Here is an 18,719-nt window from a genome sequence, read left to right as displayed (position 1 = left end):
GGGACAGAGTCTCTGAATTAAGCAGAATACTCTCACCCAGTCAAGTGATCAGGGCTAGATCCAACACCGTTTTTTAGCTCATTGCACCATCCCAGTTTCAGAACCTGGCTGTATGCAAATTAGTCTGTTCCTGTCCCAGTGCATGATGGGAACAGGGCAAACCAAACTACAAAAGCCAATTCTTACACTGGGAAGGAAACAAGCTTCCGGGGACCGGTTTCTGGCATTACAGCCGTCTTCGGCCCGGCTTGCTTGAATCCTGATGGTGCAATGAGCAAGGGACTCATGTCTGAGTATACCCTTCCACGCTTAGGGTGGACAAAATTATTTACAACAAGGGGTGGTGAGGGACAGAGTCTCTGAATTAAGCAGAATACTCTCACCCAGTCAAGTGATCAGGGCTAGATCCAACACCGTTTTTTAGCTCATTGCACCATCCCAGTTTCAGAACCTGGCTGTATGCAAATTAGTCTGTTCCTGTCCCAGTGCATGATGGGAACAGGGCAAACCAAACTACAAAAGCCAATTCTTACACTGGGAAGGAAACAAGCTTCCCATGATGCACTGGGCCAGGGTCAGACTAATTTGCCTATAGCCAGGTTCTGAACTGGGATGGTGCAGTGAGCTAAAAAACGGTGATGGATCAAGCCCTGATCTTTTGACTGGGTAGGAGTGTTCTGCTTAATTCAGATACTCTGTCCATCACCACCCCCTTTTGAATCGTTTTGGCCACCACAAGTGTGGAAGGGTATGCTCAGATGTGAGTCCCTTGCTCACTGCACCATCAGGATTCAAGCAAGCCGGGCCGAAGACGGCTGTAATGCCAGAAACCGGTCCCCGGAAGCTTGTTTCCTTTCCAGTAAAGAATTGGCTTGGTAGTTTTGTCTGCCCTGTTCCCATGATGCACTGGGCCAGGGTCAGACTAATTTGCATATAGCCAGGTTCTGAACTGGGATGGTGCAGTGAGCTAAAAAACGGTGATGGATCAAGCCCTGATCTTTTGACTGGGTAGGAGTGTTCTGCTTAATTCAGATACTCTGTCCATCACCACCCCCTTTTGAATCGTTTTGGCCACCACAAGTGTGGAAGGGTATGCTCAGATGTGAGTCCCTTGCTCACTGCACCATCAGGATTCAAGCAAGCCGGGCCGAAGACGGCTGTAATGCCAGAAACCGGTCCCCGGAAGCTTGTTTCCTTTCCAGTAAAGAATTGGCTTGGTAGTTTTGTCTGCCCTGTTCCCATGATGCACTGGGCCAGGGTCAGACTAATTTGCATATAGCCAGGTTCTGAACTGGGATGGTGCAGTGAGCTAAAAAACGGTGATGGATCAAGCCCTGATCTTTTGACTGGGTAGGAGTGTTCTGCTTAATTCAGATACTCTGTCCATCACCACCCCCTTTTGAATCCTATTTAAGAACCAAGCAGGGCCAAGGCTCGGACCAAGGTTCCCCAAGGCCTAGGTAGGCACTCGAGTTGCACCACCAGTGGCACTGGGGCGGCGAGTGCAGGGGCTCAATGTTAGCCAATGGGGACAAGGGGGCCTTCGGTTAGGGGCTGCTCACGAGCAGGCCACTACGGTGTGGAAGCAAAGCTCCTGGGGTCAGCACTGTAGAGGCCAACAATCTGCACAATAGCTACACCACCAGCGGTGCAGGGGTGGCCAGGGGCAGTGTGCCAAGGAGGCGTCTGGGACCCTGTGGATACCAATGGAGACCTTTGGTTCGGCAAAGATACTGCAGGCTCGAGCAGGGAGACTTCCTGAAGGTGACCACCGGCTGGAGAGGAAAGTTGGGTTCTTGGGGGATGCCTGGACAATCAATCAATCAATCATAGCATTTGTATCGTGCGCTACTCACCCGGAAGGGTCTCAAGGCGCTTGGGGGAGGGGCCGCTCCTGCTCGAACAGCCAGGTCTTGAGTTGTTTCCTGAAGACAAGATGGTCCTGTGTCAGCCCGAGGTGGATGGGGAGGGAGTTCCATGTCTTGGCTGCCAGTTAGGAGAAGGATCTTCCTCCGGCGGTGGCTTTTCGGATGTGTGGTACGGCGGCGAGGGCGAGGCTTGTAGAACGTAGCTGGCGGGTGGGTGTGTAGAAGGTCAGGCGGTCGTTGAGGTACTTGGGGCCCAGGTCGTGGAGAGACTTGTGTGCGTGGGTAAGGAGCCTGAACGTGATCCTTTTGCTGACGGGGAGCCAGTGCAGGTCCCTCAGGTGGCCGGAGATGTGGCTGCGTCGGGGGATGTCCAAGATGAGTCGGGCGGAGGCGTTCTGTATGCGCTGGAGTCTTCTCTGTAGTTTGGCTGTGGTTCCCGCGTAGAGGGTGTTCCCGTAGTCCAGGCGGCTTGTGACGAGTGCCTGGGTGACCGTCTTCCTGGTTTCGGTCGGGATCCAGCGGAAGATTTTTCGGAGCATACGCAGGGTGTTGAAGCACGATGAGGAGACGGCGTTGACTTGTCTGGTCATCGAGCGGTAGTCCAGGATGAAGCCCAGGTTGCGTGCGTGGTCTGTTGGCTTGGGAGCGGTGCCCAGGGCGGGAGGCCACCAGGAGTCGTCCCAGGCGGTGGGCGATGGTCCCAGGATGAGGACTTCCGTCTTGTCTGAGTTCAGTTTCAGGCGGCTGTTCTTCATCCACTCGGCGACGTCTTTCATCCCTTTGTGTAGGCTCGTTATGGCGGTGGCGGGGTCTCTGGTGAGGGAGAGGATCAGTTGGGTGTCGTCGGCGTAGGAGATGATGTTGAGGTTGTGTTGGCGTGCGATGGCTGCAAGAGGTCTCATGTAGACGTTGAAGAGGGTTGGGCTGAGCGATGATCCTTGAGGTACGCCGCAGATGACTTCGGTGGCCTCGGATCGGAACGGGGGGAGGCGGACTCTTTGTGTTCTTCCGGCGAGGAACGAGATGATCCACTCCAGTGCCTTTTCTTGGATACCGATGTTGCTGAGGCGTTGCACTAGGGTGCGGTGGCAGAGGGTGTCGAACGCTGCAGAGAGGTCCAGGAGGATGAGGGCCGCTGTTTCCCGGTTGTCGAGCAGGGCTCGGATGTCGTCGGTGGCTGCGATGAGGGCGGTCTCGGTGCTGTGGTTGGCTCGGAAACCGGACTGCGAGGGGTCGAGGGATCCATTCGTTTCGAGGAAGGCTGCAAGCTGTCTGTTGACGGTCTTCTCGATGACTTTGGCAGGAAAAGGGAGGAGCGAGATGGGGCGGAAGTTCTTGAGGTCGGTGGGGTCCGCTGTTGGTTTCTTCAGTAAGGCGCTGAGCTCGGCATGCTTCCAGCTCTCCGGGAAGGAGGCGGTGTTGAAGGATGAGTTGATGACGTCCCGGAGTTGGGGTGCGATGATGGAGTCGGCCTTGTTGAAGACGTGGTGGGGGCAGGGGTCGGTTGGGGATCCGGAGTGGATGGTGTTCATCGTGCGGGCTGTGTCTTCGGTGGTCACCGTGGTCCAGGTGCGGAGGGTGGCGGTGGGGGGCGTTGGTTTGACGGTTGGGTGCGTGGAAGGTGCGCCGAAGCTGTTGTGGATGTCAGCGATCTTGCGGTGGAAGTACGAGGCGAGAGAGTCGCAGAGATCTTGTGAAGGAGTGATGTCGTTGTTGCCGGTGCTGGGATTGGAGAACTCCTTGACGATGCTGAAGAGTTCCTTGCTGTCGTGGGTGTTGTTGTCCAGTTGTTCCTTCAGTGATTTCTTCTTGGTGGTGCGGATGAGCTGGTGGTGCTTGCGGGTGGCGTCTTTGAGGGCGGTCATGTTGTCTGGTCGAGGAGCCAGGCTTTCTCGAGGGTGCGGCAGTTCTTCTTGGAATTCTTGAGTTCGTCGGTGAACCAGGAGGCTTTCTTGCTTCTGGGTCTGCTGGGCAGGTTCTTTAGTGGCGCGAGGTCATCGGCGCAGGCGGTCAGCCACTGTGTGAAGTTGCGGGCTGCTTTGTTGGGGTCCGTTGTGCTGGCGGGTGGGTTCTGGCTGAGGGAGGTGGTGAGCTGCTCGGCGGCGGCAGTCGGTTGGGCCACCCAAGGCTGTGGGGTGCAGGGGTGCCTTTTAACGTTGGGTTCTTCTTACCAGCTCCGGTCGCGGGGACCCTTCAGTTTGAGGCTGCAGGCATTGACTTGAAGCTTGAGGGAGGTTTGGGGACACCAGATCCCAAATCAGGATCGCTGGGTAGACCTTCTCGTGGTGTTGGCCCACTCGGGCAGCGGGTGTCCGGTGCAAAATCATGGAGCCGCCTGGATCCGGATTCCATGGGTGAGTCTTTGTTGAGCAGATCTGGTGCTCACTGGAGAAAGTGTGAAAATATGCTCACATGAATATTTAGATATATTGTCTTTATTGGAGACTAGCGGCCCCCATACATATTACTCATAAACCCTAGTCTTAACTGAACTATTATTCCTTGAAACCCTTCCATCCTACTCTAATAGAAACTCTGCCCTTACCATTCCAGGTAACATCACAGTCAGTGTCACCACATTTATTATCACATCATTACAGACATAGCCTTAAAGATGGTTGCAGGGCAGGTCCTCTGGGCTCTAGGGCGCTGCTGGACATGCTGGGGTTTCGCTATTGTCAGATCGGAGTCTGGACAGGCCGGTAGGGCAGGGGCCAAAGCAGTTGGTGTCCTCTTCGCCTGGCTCAGCGCAGCTCTTCGGTCCTTCTTCTTTCTTCCTCGAATCTGAGGAGGTAAGGTTCAGGTTGCCCTGAATTTAGGGGTGTTAAAGGGGCTACCTTGTGGTGGGTACACACCCGATTATGCCACCCTCCAGTGGGAGTGGGGCATGAGCATCTTCCTGATTGGCTAGGTCCCCTCATCTTCAAGATAGAGAGGAATGAGATGTGTGCTTCACCTCGCCTCCCCCACCTGAGGGGTGGGGTTGGCAATAGTGGGCATACCTCTCCTCCTAGCTTAGTTTTCTTGCAGATTTTCCCACCCAAAGTAGGGGGCAGAACCAGCGGAAGCATGTTGCTGGAGGCAGCAAAAGGCAGGGACAGCTTCCAAAGGCGGCAGGCCTTTGAAGCTTCTACTTTGTGGACCCAGCCCATCCTGGGGAATGAGGCATGACACTTCCGCCCAGGATGAGCTTTGTTTCTGCTCCCAAAGAGCAGAGGCTCTCTACCTAGGGGTCCAGAAACCTTTCTGGTGTTAGCAAATGGCAGAAACCACACACAGGGCTGGTTGTTTTTCAGGGGGCATCTCTTTTTTTTATTTTGAAGAGTTTTATATAGCGCTGGCTAGACCCTGGGGTATCGGAGCGCTTTACATGAGAATCAACAATGTAACAGAAAAAGTTCAACAATTAAACAATAAATCCAAAAAAATAGGGAATTCAATTAGGAGAGGAGAGAAAGGAGAGAGAAAAGTAGTGGAGGGGGGTAATAAAGGGAGGAAAATGGAAGAGACAATACGGAGAGACGAAAAGAAGTCTCTCTAAAGACCGACTGGGTAGGTGACGACCAAGCAGGGAAACCACGGCCCATCTCCCCTATAGCTAAACCAGGTAGCTCCATCGGGCATCAGACAAAATAGTTCAGTCTCAATACATAGAGAGAGGGGAGAAGGAGAAACATAAATAGAGGGAGGCTGCAGGAGGAGACAAAGGGAGGGAAGAAAGGAAGTGCAACAATGTGGTTCAACAATATAACAGAAAAAGATCAACAATTACACATTACTTTTCCTTATTTAACTTTCTATACCCTTTTGTCTGTCACCTTTGTGTCTATGTACTCACACTCTCCCACTTGCTGTTAAAATGTTTAGACTGTTGATGATGAATGTGCCACGACTGTTGAAGCCATTCAGTTGTTGGTGCTCCTGTAAACGTGTTTTTCTTTCACTGTGTATTGTGTTTACTAAGGCATGCTTTTAAAACAGTAATAGATTGCAGAGTTGTGTATCCCCTATTTGTCAAAAACTCCACATATTGCCAAAACAACTGATCACCAAGTGGTGTTTGTAGAGTTGTGTGTGAGTAACAACTGCAATTGCAGAACATAATCAATAGAATGTAGTGTTGTACAATTACACTTAATTATTTACTGTGATAATAATTCTGAGAGCAGGGCCCAGTTCACTGTGACATGTTTGCCTACAGGGTGGATGCTTTGGCATTTGTACTGCAGCCTGTTTGTCGAGTGATCTGAGGTATCTTTTCTTAGGCAGTGTAGTCCACCCTTTTTCACACTAGGAGTCGTAACTGTTATAAGGCACGGAGGCCATTTTTCTGATGGGAAGCTTTCTGTGACAGCATTCTGCACTACTGAAACAACATCAGTAATAGAATGAAGTTGGTGGTGCACCTGCACTACAGGAATCTCTTACACTAAACCTGAGCAGGTCAGCAGTGGCGCAATCCTCATTGAATAGTTCTTTGGTAGGATGTAGCACCTGGGGGTGGGCTGTAAACACTCAGGTGTTTTGGGGTGGGGCAGGAATGAAGCACATTTTTTGTTGTTCGGAGGTGTGACTGAAATAGGGATTTTAAAAATGATAAAAACAAGAGAAGCAGCCTGGGGAAGTGGTTTAGGGTGGCTTCCTTTTCAAGTACCTCTATGCAGTTCTGTTGACACAGCCTTTGTGTGGGGTGATGCCCCCTCCCAGCAGGGTAGTCTCCAGCTTGAAGCACCCACAACAGAGGTACTAAGAGTGGTTAACTATCTGCTCCTGGCTGTGAACGGCCACAAAGACAGTGATCAGGAAAGAGAGAAAAGACTGGTCTCACCTAAGTGATTTACACTCACTCTAAACTCCAGACTCTAGCACCCTTCCATCATAAAATCTACCTACCATCTATAAAATGGCAGCGCACATATACATGCCCAAATCATCCAGAAATGAACCCACAGGCCGTAAATCACTCTGCTTTGCCTATACATATAATGCACATACTACAATAGTCACATACACAAACACACACAGCATAAACTTGGATGGGGTTAGGTGACAAATATGATTCCACGTGGGCAAAATACTGTCGGACAGTACCAAATAACTCATTTTAGTGAGTGAGTGGAAAAACCCTATTTACACAATAGTGAAGGATTATCTTTAAAAAAAGACCTTCTCTCTTTCTGTACCAACTCCCTTAGTTCGGTGTGCAGACTTCGTACCAAGGTTGAGATACTTCAGACCATGGGTACTCACAAATCTTCTCTCGGGGGCCAAATTTAGTGTGGTTTGTGGCAGAGGGCCGCACCGGTGGGGTGGGGTCAGTGGGGGAAGGGGCGGGGCTAGAGCAACAAAAAAACCTATGACCATGAGGTTGAACACAGACCCCTGCAGCGGACACCTTCGTCCACTGAGCCACTAGGCCCCGGCATACACACATCTCCCTCTCTCTCTCCCTCTCCCTCTGTCTCCCTCATGCTCTGTCTCCCTCTCTGTCTCCCTCTCTCTCTCCCTCCCTCTCTCCCTCCCTCCCTCTCCCTCTGTCTGTCTCCCTCCCTCCCTCTGTCTGTCGCCATCCTGCCTCGGTCTGTCTCCCTCTCTGTCTCCCTCCCTCTCCCTCTCTCTGTCTCCCTCCCTCTGTCTCCCCTCTCTCTCTCTACCTCTGTCTCACTCCATCTCCCTCTATCTGTCTCCCTCCATCTGTCTGTCACCCTCCTCCCTCTGTCTGTCTCCCTCCGTCTGTCGCCATCCTCCATCTGTCTGTCTCCCGCTCTCTCTCTCGATCTCCCTCCCTCTCCCTGTCTCCCGCTCTCCCTCCCTCTGTCTCCCTCTCTCCCTCTCTCTCTCCCTCTGTCAGTCTCCCTCCGTCAGTCCTACTCCCCCTGTCTCCCTCCCTCTGTCTGTTTCCCTCCCTATAGGGGTCTGTCTCCCTCCCTCCGTCTCCCTCCCTCCCTCTCCCTCCTTCCCTCTGTCTCCCTCTCTGTCTCCCTCCCTGTCTCCCTCCCTCTGTCTCCCGCTCGCTTTCCCCCTCTCTCCCTCCGTCAGTCTCCCTCCCTCTGTCTGTTTCCCTCCCTCTGTCTGTCTCCCTCCCTCTGTCTGTCTCCCTCCCTCCGTCTCCCTCCCTCCCTCTGTCTCCCTCCCTCTGTCTCCCTCCCTCCCTCTGTCTCCCTCCTCCCTCTGTCTGTCTCCCTCCTCCCTCTGTCTGTCTCCCTCCTCCCTCTCTCTGTCTCCCTCCTCCCTCTGTCTGTCTCCCTCTCTCTCTCTCCATCCCTCTGTGTTCCTCTCTCTCTTCCTCTGTCTCCCCCTCTCTCTGTCTCCCCCTCTCTCTGTCTCCCTCCCTCTGTCACCCTCTGTCTCCCTCTCTGTCACCCTCCCTCTGTCACCCTCCCTCCTTCTCCCCTCTCTGTCCCCTTCTCTTTCTCCCTCCCTCTCCCCCTCTCTCTCCCTCTGTCAGTCTCCCTCCGTCTCCTTCCTCCCTGTCTCCCCCTCCCTCTTTCTCTCACTCCTCCCTCTGTCTGTCTCCCTCCTCCCTCTGTCTGTCTCCCTCTGTCTTCCTCTCTCTGTCTCCCTCTCTCTCTGCCTCCCTCTGTCGCCCTCTGTCTCCCTCCATCTGGCACCCTCTGTCTCCTTCCCGCTGCCACCCTCTGTCTCCCTCCCTCCTTCTCTCCCTGTCTGTCCCTGTGCCTGTCTGTCCCTGTCTCCCTCTCCATCTCTGCCTCTGTATGTCCCTGTCTCCCTCACCATCTATCTGCCTATATCTGTTTGTCCCTGTCCCTCTGTCTCTGCCTCTATCTGTCTGCCCCTCTGTCTCTACATTGATCTGTCTGCCCCTGTCCCTCTGTTTCTGTATCTGTCTCTATCTGTTTGCCTCTGTCCCTCTGTCTCTGCCTTTATCTGTCTGCCCCTGTCTTTGTCTCTATCTGTCTGCCCCTGTCTGCCTCTATCTGTCCCTGCCTCTATCTGTCCCTGCCTCTATCTGTCCCTGCCTCTCTCTCTCTCTACCTCTATCTGTCCCTGCCTCTATCTGTCCCTGCCTCTATCTGTCCCTGTCGCTACCTCTATCTGTCTCTGCCTCTATCTGTCTCTACCGTTGTCAGTTTGTCCCTGTCTCTGCCTCGATCTACCTCGATCTATCCCTGCCACTATCTGTCTCTGTCTCTATCTGTCAGTCTGTCCCTGTCTCTGTCTTGCCTTTAAATAACTTTTCAACTAATGGCGCTCTTTCATGCAAAGTAAACAAGTATTCCTTCAAGCTCAAAAACACATATGGGCTGATGGGCAATATCCTGCATAGAGGTCACTTCAACAGAAGCAAAAATAATGCCTTTAAGTAGCATATATTATTATGTCAACAACTATGTTTTCAATTGTGTTCTGAATTGCTGTCCTCTGTCACCCTCTGTCACCTCACCCCTCGTGTGTCAGCCCGGGCTATGACTACTTCCGGGGAACACATAAAGCCGCACCTGAGTACTTCACAGGTCTTTAAAAGACCATTCACTTGTTAATGAGGTTTAGTTGTATTTCACCTCTTCTTAGCGCCCCTGCAGCTCCAGAGTGGAGATGCAGGGGCGCTAAGAAGAGGTGAAATACAACAAAGCCTCATTAACAAGTGAATGGTCTTTAAAAGAATCGCCCGGCCCCCATATAGCAGAGTCCGCGCTGCTGTAACCGGCGGTGTTTGACACTCTTTAAAAAAAAAAACACAGTTGCGATGTCTGCAAGGTCAGCGGGCTGCCAAGGAAGGCTTGCCGCGCCGCTGGCTGCCCACGGGCCGTACTATGAGTACCCGTGCTTCAGACTATGTTTAAAAGGGCTGTCCTAGGCCGGGAACACAACAGAATAGGGCTTTTAATGTTTAAATGAGCTATAAACATGGACTTGCATGTTTAACTGCATGCGTGCGGGCGGAATTCCGCCCGTACGCTGGGTTTTGCGGAAACGCATGTTACGTGACGAGCTGGGCTCGTCATGAGCGTGCGAGGAGGCTACGCCATGACGAGCCCAGCTCGTCATGAGCGTCGAAGGGGTTAAGCTGTGTGGCCCGGATATGGAGCTCAATGTAAAATGTTGTTTCTTTCTACAGCTTACATTCTCCAATTGCTTGCCAAGTCCGAACGTCTTTACCTACTATATTTATAAACCCTCCCGGAAATATTGACCTTGACTTATTCTAGTTTGATTCCGCTCATTTATTTCTTCAGAATGACCCTCTTCCTACCTTTCATCCTGTGCATGCCTTCTGTTTCTGAGAATAGTCTCCCCTCAGTCGCATGCCAGCCTCAATCTTTCCTATTGTAATTCTGAAATTGGCTGATACATCATATAATAGATCGCAGCCTCATTTCATAAATCACAACCTCTCCTCTTTCAACCCTATCCCTGTAATCTAACATTACCTAATCCTTGCCGTCCTATCTACCTCACCAACCATTCACCTGAAACCACTTAGCCTTCACCAATGATCACACCTAACTGGCATTAATATATCACAAGTAGCTGGAGTAAATGCATGCAATTTTTCTTGAGAGCTCATGACTAATCGTAATAACCAGTAATAACCACTAACCCTGGGTTTCGAAGAAGTGTGCTACTCGCTGTAAAGCGCTTCAATGCCTCAACAGGGGTAGTAAGTGCTACATAAATTAAATTACAATTCAACTGACAAAGAAAAGTAATTTAAGTAGTAGGCAATAATGGAGCAGTGGAAAAATAACAGATGGGGAAACTCTTGGCAATAAACCAGAGCTCTGACATCTTCTGCACTTTGAGATCTGCTTCTGTCCGCTCTTGCAAGGGAGGTGTTTATTTCCCTGACGACGGCGGGAGAGCAGTAGATACACGAAACGAATTCAATCGAATGTCAAATATCATACACTTTGTTGACCAGAAGCATTATATACTTTGTTGGCCAGAAGCGTGGTTGGAACAAAACATTGAATCGAACAGGCACTAAGTCTTTTGTGACTGAAAATTTCATACTAATATACATAACACAAATGCGCTACTTTGACCTTTTTTTAGAAATATATATATATATAAATGCTCATTAAAAAGCAAATTTAGAATTCGCTATATCTGAAAATAAACGTGCCCATTTTAAGTGCACGAGTTAGACTGTCGTTGAAATCAGCGAGGGAGGCTACTTTTCAAAATGGCTCGCATTATTACCTAGTCCAGGAAATGGGCGGGTTCTTACACATCGGAAGGCATCACATGCTGACCACTAAGGAGCAGCGTGCCGAGGCAATTCTGTTCCTGTGGGAAATGCCCGTGTGTCTCCAGCCGGGCAGTGAAGGGCTCTTCTGCCCCCGTAAAGTACATAGCAATGATGAAGCAGGAACATCCTGTCGTCTCAGCGGCTGGGTAAGAGGGCGGTCACATTTTCTCTCTAACGGAGGTAGCTGTTCAATGTTCTATTTATAGCAGGTGAGGAGGCGGGCTGCCTCTCTGCATTTTCAATGGTAGCGGCTGAAGGCCGGCCTCGGGTGCCCTCTGGCGGCAGAGGGGGGGCTGCGCCTCCCAGTTGAGTCAGTAGCGAAGGCGGAGGAGGATGAGAGGATCTCGCCACTGGTGCAAGGTGTGTGATAGGGATGGTCCTCGCCCCTGTCTCTGTAGCTGGAAGAACGGAGAGCGGATCCATATGTCCGTCATCTGTCACAGACGTTTCATCTCGCCGCAGAAGAACCAAGGTAAGGTAAGTGTATGTATAAGGCGTGTACTTAGGGATATAAGATGTGCCGGCCATGCATTTTCAACAGTGTGTGGCTGTTTTGTTCTCTTGCTGTTTATTAGACAGAATATAATATTGAGAGTTTGAATGGTGTAAGTGGGGGTATGGAAAAAGTGGGCGGGGTCACTTAGAGGCGCAGCCCAAGTAATTAAGGGCGTGGCTTAATCGTGAACTAAAATTCTGAGCTCATAGAGTGCCCCTCAACCAGTATTTTAGTGCCTTTCTGAGATTTCTGTTATTGCATCCAGATATGACAATTGACATACATCTTTCACAGGCCAGAACTATTGGCCTTGCAATGGTTATTAGTGGTTTAAGATAACAGTAACAACAATTATAAATGATTCATATTGAAAAAGTTTCAATTCTGAAATTATGAGACGGATAAATAAATATTACTAAGGGCTGTGGAAGGTATAGTGGTCTTTAGAGTGTCTCACTCTTGTCCTTTCCTTCACACCACTAGGCTACAGTCTGTGAGACTGTACACACCTTTATGAAATCCTCATCTGCATCTTTCCCACCCCATCTCTTTTCTCATTTGCACACTCTTTTATCTCTCTCCTGCTTGTACTTCCTTGCACCCCCTTCTCTTCACCGCCACCAAAAGGCACATACAAAATCTCACCTGTAACTGCATTTTCTTTTAATTTGGCCTTGTCAGTATTTTGGCAACTGTGTACCGCCTTCACACACAACTGCATCGAATCTTAACTGGTCTACTTGATCACTGCGCTTTGCAGGGAGCTAAAAATAAGTTGCCCATGTGTTTTGAACATCTTTTTGATCTTTTTGACTCACTGAGAGGCACTGAGAGAAAATTACACTGCCTTCATTCAGCCTCCACTCCAGAGCTCCTAGTCGTGGCTCATCATAAACACCTAGAGGCGACCCAGTTCACAGTGTGCACTAAACAAAAGTAATATCCTGCCCCCAAAAAATACTATAACACAACATCCTAGAAAAAGCAAACACTGTTTGGGATTGTAAAATTAGTTAAAAGGTGTGACTTAAAAACAGGAACATAATAGATTACCTTAACTCTTTTACATTCATTCAGTGGTGGCTGCTGCCAGTCTGACTTGGGGGGAGGTAATAAAAAAAATAGTTTACACACTTACCTTTCGCTACTGACCACCGCGATCTTTGCTCCCTTACTGTGCCTCGCTGCTCCTGGCACAACAATTCCCATGAGCACAGGCTCCCAGACTCCCCACGCAATCCCAGCGCTTCTCTCATGTAATTACTCCCAGCATGAGAGAAGTGCTGGGATTGGGCGGAGCGGGCCAGTTTAACACTCCAGCAGGGACTGGGAGCATGTGCCCCTGAGCACTGCTAATATCTCTGAGGAACAGCTTGGAGATATCCAAGAGTGCATGTAAGTTTTGTCGGCCGTGCATGGCCGGCCAAACCGACATGCTCACTTTAAGTGCCTACCACCACTCCACCCCCTGCTGCTGAAGCTGAGACATGGCCCGCCCGCCCTAGACTCTCGGACTAAAAGTAAAAAATACAATGACATTGACATTAAAATAGTGTTGTTGTAATTTTATTTTTCTTCTGTCTGCTGGCATTTCACTAGTGGGGTCACGCTCCTCCACCTAGTGGAGGAGCCTCCCCTGTATTCATTGTTTAGAAATCGATCAGTGTTTTTTCCTGAAAGGTTAGAGACACGAATACAGAGACTGCAAGAGACAGGTTTCACTTTCCTTTTTTAATTACTGGGTCTGATATCTGAAGGGAGCCGACCCACTTAAATCCTTGGCTGTGCCCGAATGACATTTTAGAATAGCAAATCACTTTTCCCTCATAATAGATGTATTTAGTCCTGGAACATGCCCTCAAGGCAGCAGGTGTGCACCTGGCCTCCAGTAACCTCACTGTTCTTCTGAGAACGTTGGCTCAAAAATGTATGTTAGTTTTCAGTTTCACCGAGATTGAGCAACCGCAAATGAATGAGGTGAAATGTGAGTTAAGGGTAACTAGAATGGCCTGTTTTGTTGTTTATATAAGGCTAAAAGTTGTTTAGAGTTGGAAATATTATTTCCACAACAGAAAAGCTCAAATCCACTCGCCAGTTGCGGCCGGTAATTGTAGGAGGGAGGGGGCGGACAGGACACACACAGACACCCTCACAACCATGCATTTACACACCTGTGTGTGTGCGTGCGCGCGCTCACACAGACGCACATCTATTAACAACACTAATTACTAAATATTCTAACATTCACGCACCAAACATTAATAAATGAAAAAAACAAATCACACTTACCTGCAGCTCTGCCTTGGAGGTCCCAGGAGGCTTGGTACTGCTGCCTTCCCTCATTGGCTGACTAGGTAAGCCAATGAGGGAAGGCAGCAGTCCCTACGTCGTCACAGACTGGGATGGGGTCAGTGAGACTTCTCACCCCACTCTGTGACAAAGTGTCACTGATTGACACTCGACCTTGGGCGCTTTAGGGCTTAAAACGGAAGCGTCCAGGTGAGAGGCAATGAGTGACGCTACCCCATGTCACTGAGCGGGAGGGCCTCAAGGTCCTTTGCTGAGCTGAGGAGGTCACGACCACAGTAGCCCAGCTAAGTTCAGCTCAGGCAGCCAGGAGCCTACATGTTTAGCGCATGTCTAGCTCCTGGCTGTCTGACCTGAAAATGAACAGTGTCTGTCAGGCCAACCATTGCTCACCCTGACTGTTGGAAAACGAGGCAGCATCTGTGAGGCCTGCACAAATAACATGACTACATTTGTCCTTCACTGGGAACCAAACACCCAATTGCAGCGTTGCAGAGCAGTCTGAGGCTTACCCAAGGGAGGTGGCGTGGGCTAGTAATTGCCATTTGCGGGTGCGCAAAAATAACACTCAATAATTGATTGTCCAGTCTTTACTTTGCTTTATAAAAGTAAGAGTACAGTTATTAAACACATACTACTCAATACTATGCACCAATTTACAAATATACATAAGCTGTTGGAATTACTTTGTGACATTGCATAACATCTTCACACCTTCCGCGGGTGGGGGGGTCTAGTACCACCACTCCCATGTATGTACATCATCTTGCCCCCCAATGCAGTTAGTTGAACATAACCTGGAGCAAGGGCCGTGCGCACTGGCACCATCCCAGTGGCGACCCGCCCCATTATCTCAACAAGCATTTAAAATAGGTAACCCTGCCTTGGTGACACATAACCCTGACTGAGCATTTCCTACTGACCATGAAGTATACACCTCAACATCTTAAGGGCTAGCAGTCTGGGTTCTTCACCTAAGTGCAGCAGCAAGAATACATGTTTAAGCATCACTTGAGAATGACAGTACTCATCACATTTGTGTATCATTTGAATGCATTGCAATTACAGCCCCTAAAGGCATCACAGATTAAATCATAGGACTACGCATATACAGCCAGACACCCTAGCAGGAATGTCTGGCAACATAACCCCACTTTGCTTATGACATCACCTTACACAGGCACTTCACATTACACATGTGACCTTCAGTTCCTCATAAAGAAATAACATCAGTAAATGCACTACAGGTGTAATTACACCTCTTCACCTCCAGGGGATGCCCTTTTCCAGACATCCCCAACTCAGCCCTTCACTCCAATATGCACTTCTCCATACACCCTCAGCTGTAGAACAAAAGTTCTAGCCCAGAAGGTGTTAAAATGCTGGCTGAGCCCTTGAGGGGTTATTCTCTTCAAGTCCCCATGAAACTTAGGGAGGGACTTTTCTCTTTGTGCTAGGGGAGGCTGGGTTCCTCCTACAGCTCCACCTGGACCTCGCCAGCCAATGGGGGTGGCCCCTCTCCTCTGGGAGCCACCAAACGCTCCAAAACAGTAGATTTCCCATGCCTTGCAAGGCATTATGGGGCACTCCGTGTTCCTGTCTTGCTGCATATTATAGCAGCGGCTCTCCTGCTGCTCCGGGAAGAGCCGCGCTGCACCCGGCGGCCTCCCGCCGCGTCTCCTGGCTTCGGTGGTTGGGGGCCCGGTCCCTCCCGGACCCCCAGGTGAGTGTGACAGCTCGGGGAGCCCACCCCCGGCTGCTCTTGCAGTTTTTCCTCTTCGGGGGCCAGGTCTCACCCGGACCGCCAGGTGAGCGAACGCAGCTCAGGGAGCCCACCCCCGGCTGCTCCGAGGGTGTATCGGGGGCCCGGTCCCACCCGGGCCCCTCACTGTAGGCTTGATGGGGAGCCACTTGGGGATCCCCCCCCCTGGTGGCTCCCGCCGGCTCCCCGACTGGCCAGCACCCTCGCGTGCTGCTGCAGGAGCTGGCACCCATCTTCTGGTCTGCCCCGCTGGCAGGCAGACACAAGGCTGCTTCCCCGCTCCTACGGGTCTCCGGGGGAGTGCGACGCCATTCGGGGCCCAGGGATGGGGTACGGGCTCCTGACCATCTACGAGGGGTACGCGACGGCGCTCCTCTCACTCCAGAGACCTCTGGGCCAGGGTGGGCTCCTGGAAACCCGGGTGGGGCTATTTTCACGGGGCGTAACGGCGCTCCCTGGCTGGTTTTCTCCCTCTGCGGGGCCCGGATTTGGGATCCCGGGCCCCTGGGCAATCTTCACGAGGAGCGTGACAGCGCTCCCCGACTTTGTCTTCTCTCCGGGAGGGGTTGCGGGGGAGCGACAGCGCCGACTTTGTCTTCTCTCCGGGGGGGTGGGGGGGGGAGTGTTTTAGCGACAGCGCTCCCCCTCCTCCAGTGGCTTCGGGGGCCCTTTTGGCAAAATTTCATGGGGAGCGCGGTGGCGCTCCCCAGCTTTGCTTCGGGTCCGTGGTTGGGATCCCGGGCCCCCAAAGTCAAATGTTCACGGGGAGCGCAATAGCGCTCCCTGGCTTCCCTTCTGCTGGGGGCAGCCCCCGGGACCTGACCCACCCTGGGGGCACATCATGGACCAGCTGCAGAGCCCCTCGGGCTTCGTCTTCGGTCCCTCCAGAGGCCAAAGGTCGCCTACCTTCTGGTGGGCGTGTCTCGGCACCCAGGAGTCCGATTTGGATGAGCTTGACCTCTTCTTGCGCCCTGTGGCGCTCCCCAGCCAATGGGAGCACTCTCTTTCGCCCTCCTTGTCTCCCAGAGGGTGCACTCTGCAGGGAGCGATCTTCACTGGCTCCCTGCGCCAGCCTTTCGTCTGCTCTCCTCCTGTGTCTCCTGCTTCTGCGCGCTGGCCCTGGACTCTTCTCCTGGCGCTGTTCAGGATCCTGGTGGCAGTCAGGGGGTGCCTCCTTCCAACTGCCCGAATGCGCCAGGCGCCATCACCTTCTGCCTCAGCAGACCACACCCCAGAGAGAGCTTCTCTTTCTGTGCAAGCACTTTTTAAAAGTTGAGTAGGGGGCTGGCAGGAAGTCTCTGTTTGTCCTATCAAACAGCGACACGTCACTTCCCTGCCCCTGCTCCCTCCTTCCTGTCTGCCAGCCTCTGGGTTTGTTAAAAATGGTCTCATCCAGGGTCGCTTGCAACATGGTCTCTGAAAAATTCCCTCCCCACCCCCTCGCTGCCTTCCCTCCTTGGTGCAGCCTGGTGCCTGGCACCCAGTGATAGCTGCTGATGGATGAGCCTGTAGCCCCACCCATCTACTTTTTGTGGAGAGGAGGACTTCGTTCTGGGAAGAAAGGTCATTAATCCAGGCTACTGAGGTCAGCCCCCAGCCAGTGCCTCGTTATAGCTGGCTCAGAGAAATATGACCGTTCTGGATGACCCAAAATCAGTACAAATATGACTTTGGACTCTGCAGAATTCTTCTTCTCACACCCGTTACAGGGGACTTTAGTGCCTGTCTGGAATTTCTAGGCCTTAGGAAAGTAAAACTAGCACATGTGCTCCCTATCCCCATAAGACAATAATGGAATACACACTGTAAAGCACACTGACTTTCCCTGGCATGTTTCTTTCCACTGTATAAAGGCTATTACATATCACCACCCCATTCTGCATAGGTCCTGCAACACCAGTCTATCTGCTCCTGCTCCTTGGTTGCGCTCGCTAGAAATCTCCCCTGCGCAGCCCCTACACGTGTGCACACGCATGTACACATGTGTCTGCATGTAACCAGCCGGTGTCCCTTACTCCAGCTGCTGCACAGTGGGTTGGTCAAGCCAGGGGGACACCAGGAAAATCCCCATGCAGTCTCTTTCCTCATGAGTTCACTGTGGGTGAGTCCCAACTAATGAGGCTCCCCCACAGTAAAAGCTCAACAATTAGGTGCTCAAAAAGCGAGAAATCTGGGCGGCCCATAGTGTCAGAACCACATACTAACACTGACAGACACTGTTCATGAGGGGCAAAAGGTGAGTGGCGTGGCTCCTCTGCCCCTATGGACCTACCGCAGCTGCCTCTCTCTATGGCTCCTAGCTACCATTCCATTTCCACTTTCCTTGTTGTAGTACACATTGCATTATCTATCATTTGGTAGCCAGGTTTGGGTATATATTATCTATTCTAAAAATAATTTAATAAATATATATTATCAAATGTACATATACTGTCACAAGTGACAGTCAAAATGACAGATGAGGTTAATAAACTAACTTTATTTGGAAAATTTGGAATACTCATTTCATCAATATGCATGGATGTAGTTGAAGAAGTGTTCTAACACATGTAAACACAACCTGGGCATTTCATGGATATTATACTAATAAACTTGTCTAAATGAATTGGCCACATTATTATCAATACAGATTTTATGAAGTTTTACCATAAACCTATGTTACCCTACCAACTATGCCTACTGCTGTTAAGAGTGACATCACTATATTGTGAACATTTGAAAGCTGTATTGTCTTACAAGAACAATAATGAAAACATCAGCAACACACAGGTCATGTTTACAGCAACACACATTTGGTTAACTGCAGACTATAGAAACAATGTGCTGGAAACAAGTTAAATGAGGATTGTGTAATACTATATTGAGACATGAACAGTGACACTGTCCGATGCATGCAGCGTAGCCCAGACACATGCAGCGGGCTTTACCTAAGCCTTATAACCTGTTAGATTGTGTGAAGTTAAATAGTCCACGCGTTTGCACCTTCTCTATTACATGTCTTTGGGTAAGCTCGATTCTTATTTATGTAATTGGATTCACTTACACGTATAAATATGAAGCTTTATGCCTATG

The 18,719-nt window shown here is 50.7% G+C and overlaps 1 protein-coding gene and 1 long non-coding RNA gene across 4 annotated transcripts in view; one reads left to right on the top strand and one right to left on the bottom strand.

Annotated features, from left to right (window-relative positions):
- LOC144818016 (uncharacterized) overlaps positions 1 to 11,174 on the bottom strand; it is a 52,114-nt gene extending 40,940 nt beyond the window's left edge. Inside the window, exon 1 of the long non-coding RNA XR_013607017.1 lies at positions 11,034 to 11,174. This is a non-coding gene — a long non-coding RNA (uncharacterized LOC144818016). The remainder of the gene's footprint in view (positions 1 to 11,033) is intronic.
- Positions 11,133 to 18,719, top strand: part of TMEM267 (transmembrane protein 267) — a 48,002-nt gene continuing 40,415 nt past the window's right edge. The window contains exon 1 of one of the 3 annotated variants that reach the window (XM_078675040.1): positions 11,133 to 11,228. The gene's annotated coding sequence lies outside the window, so the exon portion shown is untranslated. Of the gene's footprint in view, positions 11,560 to 18,719 lie in introns of all 3 variants that reach the window. The other 2 variants (XM_078675038.1, XM_078675039.1) reach the window with 2 other exon arrangements.

The sequence above is a fragment of the Lissotriton helveticus genome, chromosome 2_1 (assembly GCF_964261635.1).
Source record: "Lissotriton helveticus chromosome 2_1, aLisHel1.1, whole genome shotgun sequence".
NCBI classification, from domain to species: Eukaryota; Metazoa; Chordata; class Amphibia; order Caudata; family Salamandridae; genus Lissotriton; species Lissotriton helveticus.
Note: the sequence above shows the minus strand (reverse complement) of the source record. Positions and strands in the feature narration are given on the sequence as shown.